The 13,114-nt window shown below is 42.1% G+C and overlaps 1 long non-coding RNA gene across 1 annotated transcript; it reads right to left on the minus strand.

The window, feature by feature from the left end:
• Positions 1 to 2,036: 2,036 nt before the first annotated feature.
• Positions 2,037 to 3,324, minus strand: LOC117593900. Its single transcript, XR_004575352.1, has 4 exons — positions 3,250 to 3,324; positions 2,673 to 2,749; positions 2,338 to 2,378; positions 2,037 to 2,101 (listed from the first exon to the last, which is right to left on the minus strand). It is a non-coding gene; the product is annotated as an uncharacterized LOC117593900 (long non-coding RNA).
• Positions 3,325 to 13,114: the final 9,790 nt, after the last annotated feature.

Here is a 13,114-nt window from a genome sequence, read left to right on the forward strand (position 1 = left end):
TCTCTTCACCCGAGTGTCCAAGACATATGGCCGCAGGGCAGATGAAACGACAACAAAGTCGATCATCTACCAACGGCCTAGGGTGTCCTGGTGCCATGTTCGTTATGGACAAACTGTGACTAGCACAGAAGTCCAATAACCGAACACCGCTCGGGTTCAGATCAGGGGTTCCTCCCAATCACGCCCCTCCAGGTGTTACTGTCGTTGCCCACGTGGGCGTTGAAGTCCCCCAGTAGAACGATAGAGTCCCCAGTCGGAGCACTTTCCAGCACCCCTCCCAGAGACTCCAAGAAGGTCGGGTACTCTGCACTGCCGTTCGGCCCGTAGGCACAAACAACAGTGAGAGACCTATCCCCGACCCGTAGGCGCAGGGAAACGACCCTCTCGTTCACCGGGGTAAACTCCAACACATGGCGGCAGAGCTGGGGAGCTATAAGCAAACCCACATCAGCCCGCCGCCTCTCACCATGGGCAACTCCAGAGTGGTGAAGAGTCCATCCTCTCTCAAGGAGTGTGGTTCCAGAGCCCAAGCCGTGCGTAGAGGTGATCCCGACTATCTCTAGTCGGAACATCTCAACCTCACGCACGGTCTCAGGCTCCTTCCCCCTTATTGTAGCATAATCAGCCAAAAACAAATTCCGATACAGAACCTGAGAATAGCAAAAGGATGGAGGCGGATATGATGAGAAGAGAAAAACTCCCAAGGAAACAGGAGAGGTGGAGACACTTGAAATGAATGAAGAAGTTTCCACCAGTAGTTCATTGGCCTCCTTCACAAGCAGCCCATTATTAGAAGAGGCAATTACAGTGACAGTAGCAAAACTGTTTGTCACATTAACTTGCAACAAGGGCACATTCAAGCATTTCACTGGTGCAATAGCAAACAAACAGCAGATTATTATAATACAACACAGCTAACAAAATTATGTCCCAGGACGTGACCTCAAAGTTATTTTAGTCTCCACGAAGTCACGGTTACGTACTTGTGAAACATCGCCTGTACGTACCTGTGGTGTCAGCTGACGAAAGTTACGTCCCAAGTCTGTCCAGGACGTAGAAATGTGGGGGCCTCCGAAAGGCCTAATAACGTTATTTAGTAACGTTATAAAAGTTGCCTGAACGTGAACATGATTACGTTCCCCATTGGTACTGTAACGTAATTAGGATTACTTAAAATGATGTTGCCAATTACGTTCCTCGACGTGACCTCAACATCCCAGCTAATAAAATGACGTTCCAGGACAGGACCTCAACGTGCACATGATTACGTCCCCTATTGGTACTGTAAGTAACGTTATGAGGATGACGTTTTCATGAAGTACAAGAAAAATAACTGAGACCTTTGTAACATTCCTTTAAGATTTTACAAAGGTACTGAATGTCACAGCCTGTTCAGGATTTGAAAAGTTACTGGTACTTCTGGTGCAAAACAACACAAGTCATCCTCTCAATGGAAAGCCAATTAAACTGACCAATTTGGTAAATAAAAAAAGACAAATCCACATATATACAACAAATCAAAACTGTATAAAGGCTCTGTCTTCAGAACATTATTATTACCTGAAGATTGGTTTTTAAGTTAATGAAACAAAAGCATAAAACATCTCAAACTCAGTCTTTATATTACAAGCCACATCTGTCTTTACATGTATCTTTACATGTTAAAACAAATCTTAGAAATAAGCAGAGAAAAATGCTAAATGCTTAACATACTAAAAGGTAGTACTGCAATAATGGAAATTCTATTCCTAATCTTTTTCTCTTTTGTTGTCACAATCATCGGAGTATAGAAAATTTTTAACCCAATCATGTTATAACAAATGTCTAGAAATCGTATGAGAAAGGATGTTAAACTATAGTTAATGATTTGGAGTCATCTGCATGTATGGTTTGTATACAATGTATTGGAACCTCCCCTGACCTCAGTGAATAAAGACTTGAATCATTGAACTTGTTGGTACTGCTTGAGCAATTTATTTAAACAATACCTAAAGTATCCTACCACACTAAAGTGGGTACTGCTAAAAAAAAAATGTATAATTTATTCAGGTGCTGGTTCTTCATCTGTGCCCTCCTCCTCAACATCTTGCTCCATCTGCTCCTGGAAACCAGAAAAAACACAAACATTTAGGGGGGGAAGTTGAGTTGTACACCGGCTTGGTTATTGCGTATTGCAATCATCCACGCTGATTCTGAATGTCTTCTGTAACTACAGAGCATGCGGCAGTACTTAATATGAAAGACCTGTTTCCCAACAATAAACGCTTGTTCATTTAGTGTCTTGGTGATTTAGTGTCTTTGTGCATGCTTGAGGGTGTCTGCAATCTTTTCATCTACCTCTAGGTAGGTGGCCTTTGGGTAGGCTTTCAGGGCAGCACCTATATTGTTCAAAATGGTAATCTTATTTAAAAAGCCATGAATTGACCAACATTCAATGTTACATAGTTATATGGAAATTATGGATGCAATGGTACAGTGGGCTAACTGTTTGGTGTGTGGGTCATGGTTTATCTAGGTCTGAATGACACGTTAGAAGTGGAAACACTTCTAACATGTAGACAACAGTGGCAAAGCAACGCTTGCAGACTACTCAAAAAAAGTAAATAGTAAAAAAAGAAAGATTATACTGCCTTGAAAATTATATGGATCTGTACATATGCGCATTTACTTACATGCGACAGCATTCTGCATCCTGCCCTTCAAATAGCCTGCCCACAGCTCCTCCGTTCCAATTTTCTTCAATATTCTCCTGAATAAAATTAATTCATAAACCATTGAAAAATATAATTCCATCACATTCTCTCATAACTGTTAACTGGTAAAACGTGCCATTCAGTATTTAAAATACTTCGCACTCAAATCCTATGAAATACCAAAATTGGTTAACTCGCTCGTAAACACATTTTTTACCTGAGAGCTTGCGTTTACTGTAAAGTATTTCAAGTTAAACCGCAAATTTTTTTCTTGCCTGAACCTTTTGCAAATAATTAGAAACGTAAATAATTAATACAAATTACCTGACTGTGTAACACAGCTAGTTAGCTAGCTAGCTCTTCAAAAGTGTCGTACAGATATTCGCCCGCTCCAAATCTGATTTTGTTTGTGTTACTGTCGACTTTGTGTTACTGTCGCCCCCACCTCATTTCATATAGTATAAAGAGCACCATTGATTATGAGCAAGACGACATGGAAAAAGAGCAAGCGATTTTTATTTAACAAGGGCAAATTGGTAAAACCTGTACAACTTACCTTTCATATAATCTTTCAGAACCGTTGATTGTGTTTGACCGTTTCGTTCAGACAGTGGATTTTTCAAAAGACCTTCGGCGGGAACCTTTCCATCGTGCAACACTGCGCAGAATCATTCTAGCCACGCCCACTTCTCGATCTTTCTGGATAAATTCCGAATACCTTACCTTTACCACAAACGTCAAGGGTCGTTGTATTCATATCATTTTTTCCCCACTTTTTACGCTAGAATAAGTTTACGCGCAGGTTTCAAAGAAGTTCCCTGGATATCTGAATAGTGTCGTGATATTTAACCCTTGCGTGGTGTTACTATTTTAGTTAGTCGAGTCAAATGTATTTGTATAGCACATTTTCATACACAAGGCAACAAAGTGTTTTCCAGAAGACATGAAAGACATATATAAAATGCATGTCACCCAATGTTTGTGGGGCTGGTGGACCCACAACTTTATTGAGCCTAACAACATTACCATAAATATGTCAAAATACTTAAAAAAAAAAAAAAGCTCAGTCCACGATGAACATTAACTTAATATACAGTATCTCACAAAAGTGAGTACACCCCTCACAGTTTTGTCAATATTTGATTATATGTTTTTATGTGACAACACTGAAGAAATGAAACTTTGCTAAAATGTAAAGTAGAGAGTGTACAGCTTGTATAACAGTGTACATTTGCTGTCCCCTTAAAATAACACAACACACAGCCATTAATGTCTAAACCGCTGGCAACAAAAATGAGTACACCCCAAGTGAAAATGTCCAAATTGGGCCCAAAGTGTCAATACTTTGTGTGGTCACCATCATTTTCCAGCACTGCCTTAATCCTCTTGAGCAAGGAGTTCACCAGAGCTTCACAGGTTGCCAATGGAGTCCTCTTCCACGCCTCCATGGCGACATCACAGAGCTGGTGGATGTTAGAGACCTTGGGCTCCACCACCATCTGTTTGAGGATGCCCCACAGATGCTCAATAGGGTTTAGGTCTGGAGACATGCTTGGCCAGTCCATCACCTTTACCCTCAGCTTCTTTAGCAAGGCAGTGGTCGTCTTGGAGGTGTGTTTGGGGTCATAATGATGTTGGAATACTGCCCTGCGGCCCAGTCTCAGAAGGGAGGGGATCATGCTTTGCGTCAGTACGTCACAGTACATGTTGGCATTCATGGTTCCCTCAATGAACTGTAGCTCCCCAGTGCTGGCAGCACTCGTGCAGCCCTAGACCATGACACTCCCACCACCATGCTTGACTGTAGGCAAGACACACTTGTCTTTGTACTCCTCACCTGGTTGCCGCCACACACACTTGACATCATCTGAACCGAATTCCAGTAATCCATGTCCTTAGTCTGGTTGTCTTCAGCAAACTGTTTGCAGGCTTTCTTGTGCATCATCTTTAGAAGAGGCTTCCTTCTGGGACGACAGCCATGCAGACCAATTTGATGCAGTGTGCGGTGTATGGTCTGAGCACTGACAGGCTGACCCCCCACCCCTTCAACCTCTGCAGGAATGCTGGCAGCACTCATACATCTATTTCCCAAAGACAACTTCTGGATATGACGCTTAGCACGTGAACTCAGCTTCTTTGGTCGACCATAGCAAAGCCTGTTCTGAGTGAATATCCAATATAGTAATTGATGTTAAAACAATGAATTAGCACTTAATTCATTGCATGTCTAGAACTGAAATATCTGACAAACTACAATGACGCCAGACATTTTGGCAAAATATATGGCGGAACTACTGCCCTTCAGAAAACTATATCTGTAGGGGAATGCACTCAGTAAAAATAAGTTTTTCATCCCGAAAATGTGACATTCAGTACCTCTGAAAGACCTTAAGGGAACGTTATGAATGTACCCAGAACGTCCGGAACAGGCTGTGACCTTCAGTACCTCTGAAAGACCTTAAGGGAACGTTATGAATGTACCTGTAATGCCCTGAAAAGGCTGTGACATTCAATACCTCTGAAAGACCTTAAGGGAACGTTACGAATGTACCTGTAACGTCCAGAAAAGTCTGTGACATTCAGTACCTCTATAAGACCTTAAGGGAACGTTATGAATGTACCTGTAACATCCCGAAAAGGCTGTGACATTCAGTACCTCTGAAAGAACTTAAGGGAATGTTGTGAATGTACCTGTAACGTCCAGAAAAGTCTATGACATTCAGTACCTATGAAAGACCTTAGGGGAACGTTACGAATGTACCTGTAACGTCCAGAAAAGTCTGTGACATTCAGTACCTCTGAAAGACCTTAGGGGAATGTTATGAATGTACCTGTAACATCCCGAAAAGGCTGTGACAATCAATACCTCTGAAAGACCTTAGGGGAACGTTATGAATGTACCTATAATGTCCGGAACAGGCTGTGACCTTCAGTACCTCTGAAAGACCTTAAGGGAACGTTATGAATGTACCTGTAACATCCCGAAAAGGATGTGACATTCAGTACCTCCGAAAGACCTTAAGGGAACGTTACGAATGTACCTGTAACGTCCAGAAAAGTCTGTGACATTCAGTACCTATGAAAGACCTTAGGGGAACGTTACGAATGTACCTGTAACGTCCAGAAAAGTCTGTGACATTCAGTACCAATGAAAGACCTTAGGGGAACGTTATGAATGTACCTGTAATGTCCAGAAAAGTCTGTGACATTCAGTACCTCTGAAAGACCTTAGGGGAACGTTATGAATGTAACTAGAACGTCCGGAACAGGCTGTGACCTTCAGTACCTGTATTAGACCTTAAGGGAACGTCACAAATGTCTCAGTTACTTTCCTTGTTAGCTGGGAAATATTTGTGAAGTCAAACAATGTAATTGTTAAAGTATTGTTAATTACATCGTTTGACTTAACCAATATCTTTTCATTATAAAAATAGCCCCTCCCAACCGGGCCATTCCCCTTCAGATTCCTGGGTCCATATTCTAACCCAGTCCGCACCTGGTTTTAATTGTGGATGAGAACGCCATGTGCAATTCATGGATCATGGGTAGAATATTTGAAGCACCACAGGACTCAGTTTGAAAGTTTCAACAATTTAAAGTCAAAACTCAAACCTCTGTAATGTTCAAACCCATCACAATACTGTGTCTCCTAGTGGAGGCTCCGGATGCACCAAGTTAAAGTAAGAAATATTATCAATTCTTGAAGAGCACAGACATTGGACATTGACTCCACTTTGGTATTATAACCCGAAAATGTATAATATTGGAGCCAATTGTAGAATTATTGTTTGGTTTTATTTTTACTTTCAATATTATTGTATTAATAAACAGATGTGATTTATTTGAAATTATATTTGGGGTTGATATTGGATCATCATTACTTCCCTTACACACCCCAGTCACTCCCGACACACCTGGTGTTCCAATAAAGCCCAAACACAGAGTGTACAGGTCCCATTTTGATCCGTCTTCCATTTATCCACATCCACCACATAGGCCTGCTTGCGCTCCATGGTGACCACATCAAAACCCTCACCAGCCAGGTTGGTCCCGGGAGCTGACTGGGCAGCACTGCACTCTACTGGTTGGCCTGTGGTGCAGGAGGGCAGGACAGGGGGGATCCAGGCCCCCCACAGCCCCAACAGGGTCAACACAGTAGTCTGGAGAACTGGGGAGAAGAAGGTATGTAAAGGTTAAACTACTATTAAAAAGATGATTACAAATATATGTTTTCAGACCTAAACATAATGTTAAGATAGTGTAGCAGTATTTGACATTCTAACCTTTACATTTGCCAAATGCCAAATGCATGGTCTGACATAGTCTGAGTTTGGGAGAAAACATTGGGAGACAATGCCAACAATATGCAATGCAACCCTTTCTAGCTGTGGGCGCGGTTGTTTAGGTAGTGGTTACAATGCATTACTGGTTGAAATTGTTCATCATGAGACAGTATTGTTTGGTACAGTCTTATTAAAATAAAAAAACATATAGACAATTCTGATTCAACTTTAGCATCTGATTGTTATCAGCTACAATTTTACGTCAGAGTTAAATTTTTCTTTCCAAGGGCTAACTCGAAGCATTTCTGGGTAAACGTGAATGTCCAGTAATCTTAATCAAGAAGGAGATGGAATACTCTATAGAGAAAAGCTTAAGCTGTTGTTCAGATTGAACAACAAATGATTAATGTTCACACAATTAAGAAAAACCTCATTGCAGTGATGGAGAATGAGATATGTCTGAGGTTAGATATGTGGCACATTGTGTTTGCTTATCCAATTCTAACATTTTAAAAGGCTAACTGATCATTAGAAAACGCTTTTGCAATTAAGTTAGCACAGCCGAAAACTGTTGAGTACAGTTGAGTATCTAGAGCATCAGCAAATGTGTGCTCGATTACAGGCTCAAAATGGCCAGAAACAAAGAACTTTCTTCTCAGACTAATCAGTCTAAATTTGTTCTGAAGAATTAAGGCCATTCCAATGTGATAAATTGCCAAGAAACTGAAGATCTTATACAACACTGTGTGCTACTCCCTTCACAAAACAGCGCAAACTGGCTCTAACCAGAATATATAGAGGAGTGAGAGGCCCTGGTGACGCCATCTGACAAGCATGGGGAAGGCAATGTGATGTTCTGGAGGCGCATTTACTTCCCTTATTCCTTTTGCATTGTATTGATTGTCGCACCAATGGCCAGAACAAAAACTTTGTCAATTACTAAATTTCCTATTCAAACATTTCATGTATGTTTTCATAGAAAACAAGGAAATTTCTAAGTTACCCCAAACTTTTGAATGGTAGTGTATGAGGTATGCAAATAAATGGAATGCACAATGCCATGTATTGATCTGACTCAGAGGACATGACTACAACTGATATGACAAATATCAGTTGTAAAAACTAATATGACTATAAGTATGGAAGTTCTACATCTAAGGAGAGCAGAGAACAAGAAGGGAAATTACAAAGATTAGATTTCTATAGCAAAACTGGAAGATAGCTTGGGATTCATTCACACACGCACAATCACTTTCAGACATTGGCTTTAAGAATTCAAGATTCTTTACATATTACACTATTTCAAAACAAAATGACATGGGATCTTCCCGGATACAACTTTATGGTGGCGTCTTCTGATTGGCAGAGTAGTAGGAGCAGTGTTGGAATGCTTTTTTTCAGTAGACATGCTTCCACAACTGGAGTTCCAAGATTTTGACAACAATATTATCCAGTGATGTCAGAAATATCTGAGTCAATCTAAGAAGAGTCAAATATTGCCTTGAAAACTATGTACAGGATGTGAGTCAAGTCTTTTTTAATACAACCGATCAGCTAGTGTATGTGAGGTGCTTCTTTTTGATGACAATGACTGCTGGCTTACTTTGGTAGATGCACCCAGCATTGGAATGGGATTGCTTAAATATACATAGCAAACCAGTTACATATTGGAAAACAACTAATTTCTGTTAAGAAATATTTTAACGTCATGGCTTGATATGTTATCCACTAACCAACAACTTCATAAATGTAGCTGAAACCAGGTTTTCAAATGAGGAGTAGCACTTGCGTCATGACTTCAATGCATGTTAACTCACCCAAAGAAAATGCATGCAACTCACCCAAAGAAAATGCATGCAACTCACCCAAAGAAAATGCATGCAACTCACCCAAAGAAAATGCATGCAACTCACCCAAAAAATATGCATGTGTCACAGGTCAAAGAATTACAGATTTTTGCAACTGTTCATTTTCTATTTTTTATTTTATTTTGTGAGTTTATTTCACCAAAATATTGTATTGTTCAACATTTCGTGTAGTTTACAGATATTGGGAGAGTTAGTTGTGTAAGTGCGCCCTCTAGAGTGTTGGTTTGGTTAATGCGGAGTTGTCTCATGCTTTTCTCAGTCTGCATTCTACTCGACTGAGAGAGGTGTGTTCACTTCGGCTTGATATAAACTTGATATACCTGTTAAAACTAAAACGTTTCAGTGCACATAGTAACTTGTATGTATATTATATGATGAGTGTACATACATTTAATCAAGCTGTGTCGTGAATTTAGCTATTTTTGAGAGTTTGAGAAATTGCTAACCTCATGTTTTGTTTAGCTGTAAGTTAACGATCGTCATTCTATCCTCTCGTGTTGAAGCCCACGTTTCAGTTGTTTTTTTTGTTAGGCGGATTCTGGTCGAGGGTAGAGTTTTGAACATTTTCTCTCCTTGATGTTGAACAGGTATGTATTCCCTATATCAGGTTAAAAATATATGTTCATTTAAAATGTTTTTATGTATTGATTAGTGTTTAATGGCACTGAAAAGCTCAAATGTGAAGGATTACATGTTGCTTCGTGCATATTACTGTATGTATTACCTATTTGAAAGATGGTTTATGTCATGTTGCACAGTATTAATGTAAAGGCTAAAAGCTCAGAGTTTTTGGCAGAGATAACATGTAATATGACACATACGTAAGATAAGCATCAGATGCAATGTTTATTTTCCAATTATGGTGTATTTTATTCCTTTGATTTTTGAATGTGATTATAGTCAGTCTGCATTCTACTCGACTGAGAGAGGCGGATTCTGGTCGAGGGTAGAGTTTTGAACATTTTCTCTCCTTGATGTTGAACAGATTAAGAGAATTGTACACAATAAAGTGCCTTCAAGTACGCCAGTGTCTTGTCTTCAGTGCACCGGAACACAACGCAGTAGTCGGCAACGAGCAGACCGCGCCGGCTACATTGGTGCCGTGACCCGGTTATCTTCACTTCAGATCATCACCAGGGTGATCGCCGGTGGTTGCTGTGACGAGTAGGAACCTCTTCGGAACGTTGACAAGTATAAGGGCAAATGTTAAAATTGTGTAAATTGTGGCTCTTAATTGCTTACCTCAGCTACTTCTATCATTTTACAATTTTTTTTCATGTTCTCATGTTCTGGTGATTCACATATCATTACCATAGTCTATTACAACTTTCTATTTTTTTAAAAAAATGACTGATGGTAAGGATGCACAGACACCATTTAGTGTTGGAGATGCTGCAGGGGTAAGCATGGGGAGGGGCAGGTTTTTGAGTAGGGTGGAGAGCACGCCAGTTAGGGGTGCTGGTATAGTAGGCAGACCTGTACTCTCGTCCACACACTTACGCACTGATGAATATTCCCCCGCACCACACATGCGTAGCTTAAGAGATGCTCCAGACATTGCAAGCAGCGTTAGTGCAGTGGGCCGTCCTGCATTTTCATACACTCACACCCAAACAGATGAACATTCTCCACGTCAGCCAGTGTCTAGTTCAAATGTGAATTCTGCAGACCTAGGGAGTCTCATCACACAGTTAGCTCATGAAATAGGAGAGAACATTGCTAGCCAATTACAGAGATCTGTTGGTAGTGCAGATAACCAAACCACTCCTATGCCTAGCCTGAACTTAGGAAATGGACAGTCTGATTTGAACATGACAGGAGTAAAGTTAGTCATGAAGACAGATGTCAAAGAGCCGCCGTACTTCAGGGGTGATGGAACAGACAAACACACAGTGCATGAGTGGGAAGAATTTATGAGCGTTTACCTGAATAAGAGGGGTGTACACCCGCAAGAGCACTCCCAGGAGATAATGTCAAGACTAATGGGAAAGGCTTGAGACATTGTTAAAGTTACCCTGCGCAGTATGCCATCGCTGCAGCCAGCTGAGAACTCCAAGCTCGTCTTTGATATTCTGAAACAACATTTCAGTGAGTTAACCTACTCCTCTATGCCTTTAGCAGATTTCTATAACACACTTCCTCTGGCCGGAGAAAGTCCCATGGACTATTGGATACGCTTGAACAAGGCCGTGGATGTCGCAGATGAGTGTCTGAGAAGGCAGGGGCAAAACATTGAGGACCCCTCTCACGAAGTCACAATGATGCTGGTGAAACACTGTCCCGACCCCGCTCTTGCAAGTGTCCTAAAGTGCAAAACAGCTGAAAAGTGGACAGCAAATGAGATTCAGGAACACCTCGTTGAACATCAGAGAGAGGCTAGAACAATGTGTCAAGCCAAATCTTATCGGCCAAAGAACATTGGTGCACATGCTCAGGCATTAACCACAGAGACAGTCGCTGCTGAAAACCCAACAGACCTTATTGGCTACCCAAAGGCAATGGGGCTTCCATCCTCTCCTCAGACAGAGAGCATCTGCATGCAGTCTCTCATTGGCTTGCTGAACCGTGTGCTAGAGCAGACGGCACACACAACAGCAGTCGTGCCACCAAGCAGGGGACCAGCAGCCATTGTTCAGAGTAGATGTAAAGTCTGTCAGTCTGCCGAACACTCAACTACTGCACACTGTAGACAGGCGAACCTCTGTATGGGCTGTTACAAGCCCGGCCACTGGAAGAGAGAATGCCAACAGCGCCGGCCAAGAATTAACGCTCAGCCACAGTTGGCGCACACACCACCTAACTCTGAGCAAGGTGGAGCCAGTTTAAACTAGATAGCTCACATACGGAAAGGGGATGTGTGAGCGTTGAAGATTCAACCCTTGAAGAAAGTGAAGAATTGAAGGAGATGTATGTTAATGTCTGTAAAGCAATGTCTGATAAATGCACGGTAATTGTTCAGAATATTCACAGAGTTGAGACGTTCAGTGAGTTATTTCACGCACCGGTGACAGTTAATGGCTGTGCTCAGTTGCAAGGGCTCCTCGATACAGGCTCAATGGCCTGCACGATAAGTGAAGAGGCAGAGCAGAGACTACTATCGGATAGCATCTTGACCCCACATCAAGAACTCTCACAGCATATCATCCTTGTTGGCTGTGGAGGAGTACAAGTGCGCCCCAAGTGCATGTATGACATGGAACTAAGTCTGTATGGGGTAAAGTGCATGGTCCCAGTTCTGGTGATCACTGGTCAGAAAGACGACATAATAGTAGGCACCAACATGTTGAAACGTGTACTGCATCAGCTGAAAAACGAGAACAGTTATTGGACACTTATCTCGAGCGACACAAAAGGGTCTCCAGATGGCGAACAGTTTCTAGAAATGATGACCAGTCTCACAAGGTGGAGGGGTGAAGATGTCCCAGGAAAAGTAGGGACAGTGAAGCTAATTCAGGCGGTGACTCTCCTTCCCAAACAAGAGTACCTGCTGTGGGGAAGACTGCCAAGTAATGTGCCCAAGTCACCTGGGAGTACAGTTATGGTGGAGCCTACAACCTCCAGGTGTGTGCCTCGGGGCATTATGGTGGGGAGAGTGGTAACACCGCTATGGGGAGATGGCTGGACTCCCATGAAAATCACAAATATCTCAGACAAACCACTCACACTGAAAAGGAACAGCAAGCTTGCGGACGTCTCTACTTGTGTTGCAGCTGAAGATCTCACACTGTTCCAGGGTTCCTGTCAGAGTGATGCTGGCTCTGTTAGAGTGACTCATGTGAAACAAGACGACAACAGTGACCTGAAAGACAGACTGCAGAAGTCTGGTCTAGGAAATGTCGACATTGATCATTGTGAAGCGAGCCCCTCCACCAAGCTCCAACTTGTGACATTGCTGGAGAAATATCAGGATATATTTTCAAAGCACCATCTTGACTGTGGAGAAGCCAAGGGCTTTGCCCATAGGATCCGCCTCACTGACGACCGTCCCTTCCGTCTTCCATATCGCAGATTGCCGCCAGCCCACTATCAAAAGCTGCGCCAAGTTCTCACCGAGATGGAGGAACAGGAAATCATACGGAAATCAATGAGTGAATATGCTTCTCCACTCGTGATGGTTTGGAAGAAAAATGGCGACCTCCGGATATGCACAGACTTTCGATGGCTGAATGCAAGAACTATCAAGGATGCTCATCCTTTGCCCCATCAATCGGACTGCTTGGCTGCCCTTGGCGGTAATGCTGTCTTCAGCACCATGGACCTCACGTCTGGA

Source organism: Esox lucius, chromosome 24 (assembly GCF_011004845.1).
Source record: "Esox lucius isolate fEsoLuc1 chromosome 24, fEsoLuc1.pri, whole genome shotgun sequence".
Taxonomy (NCBI): domain Eukaryota; kingdom Metazoa; phylum Chordata; class Actinopteri; order Esociformes; family Esocidae; genus Esox; species Esox lucius.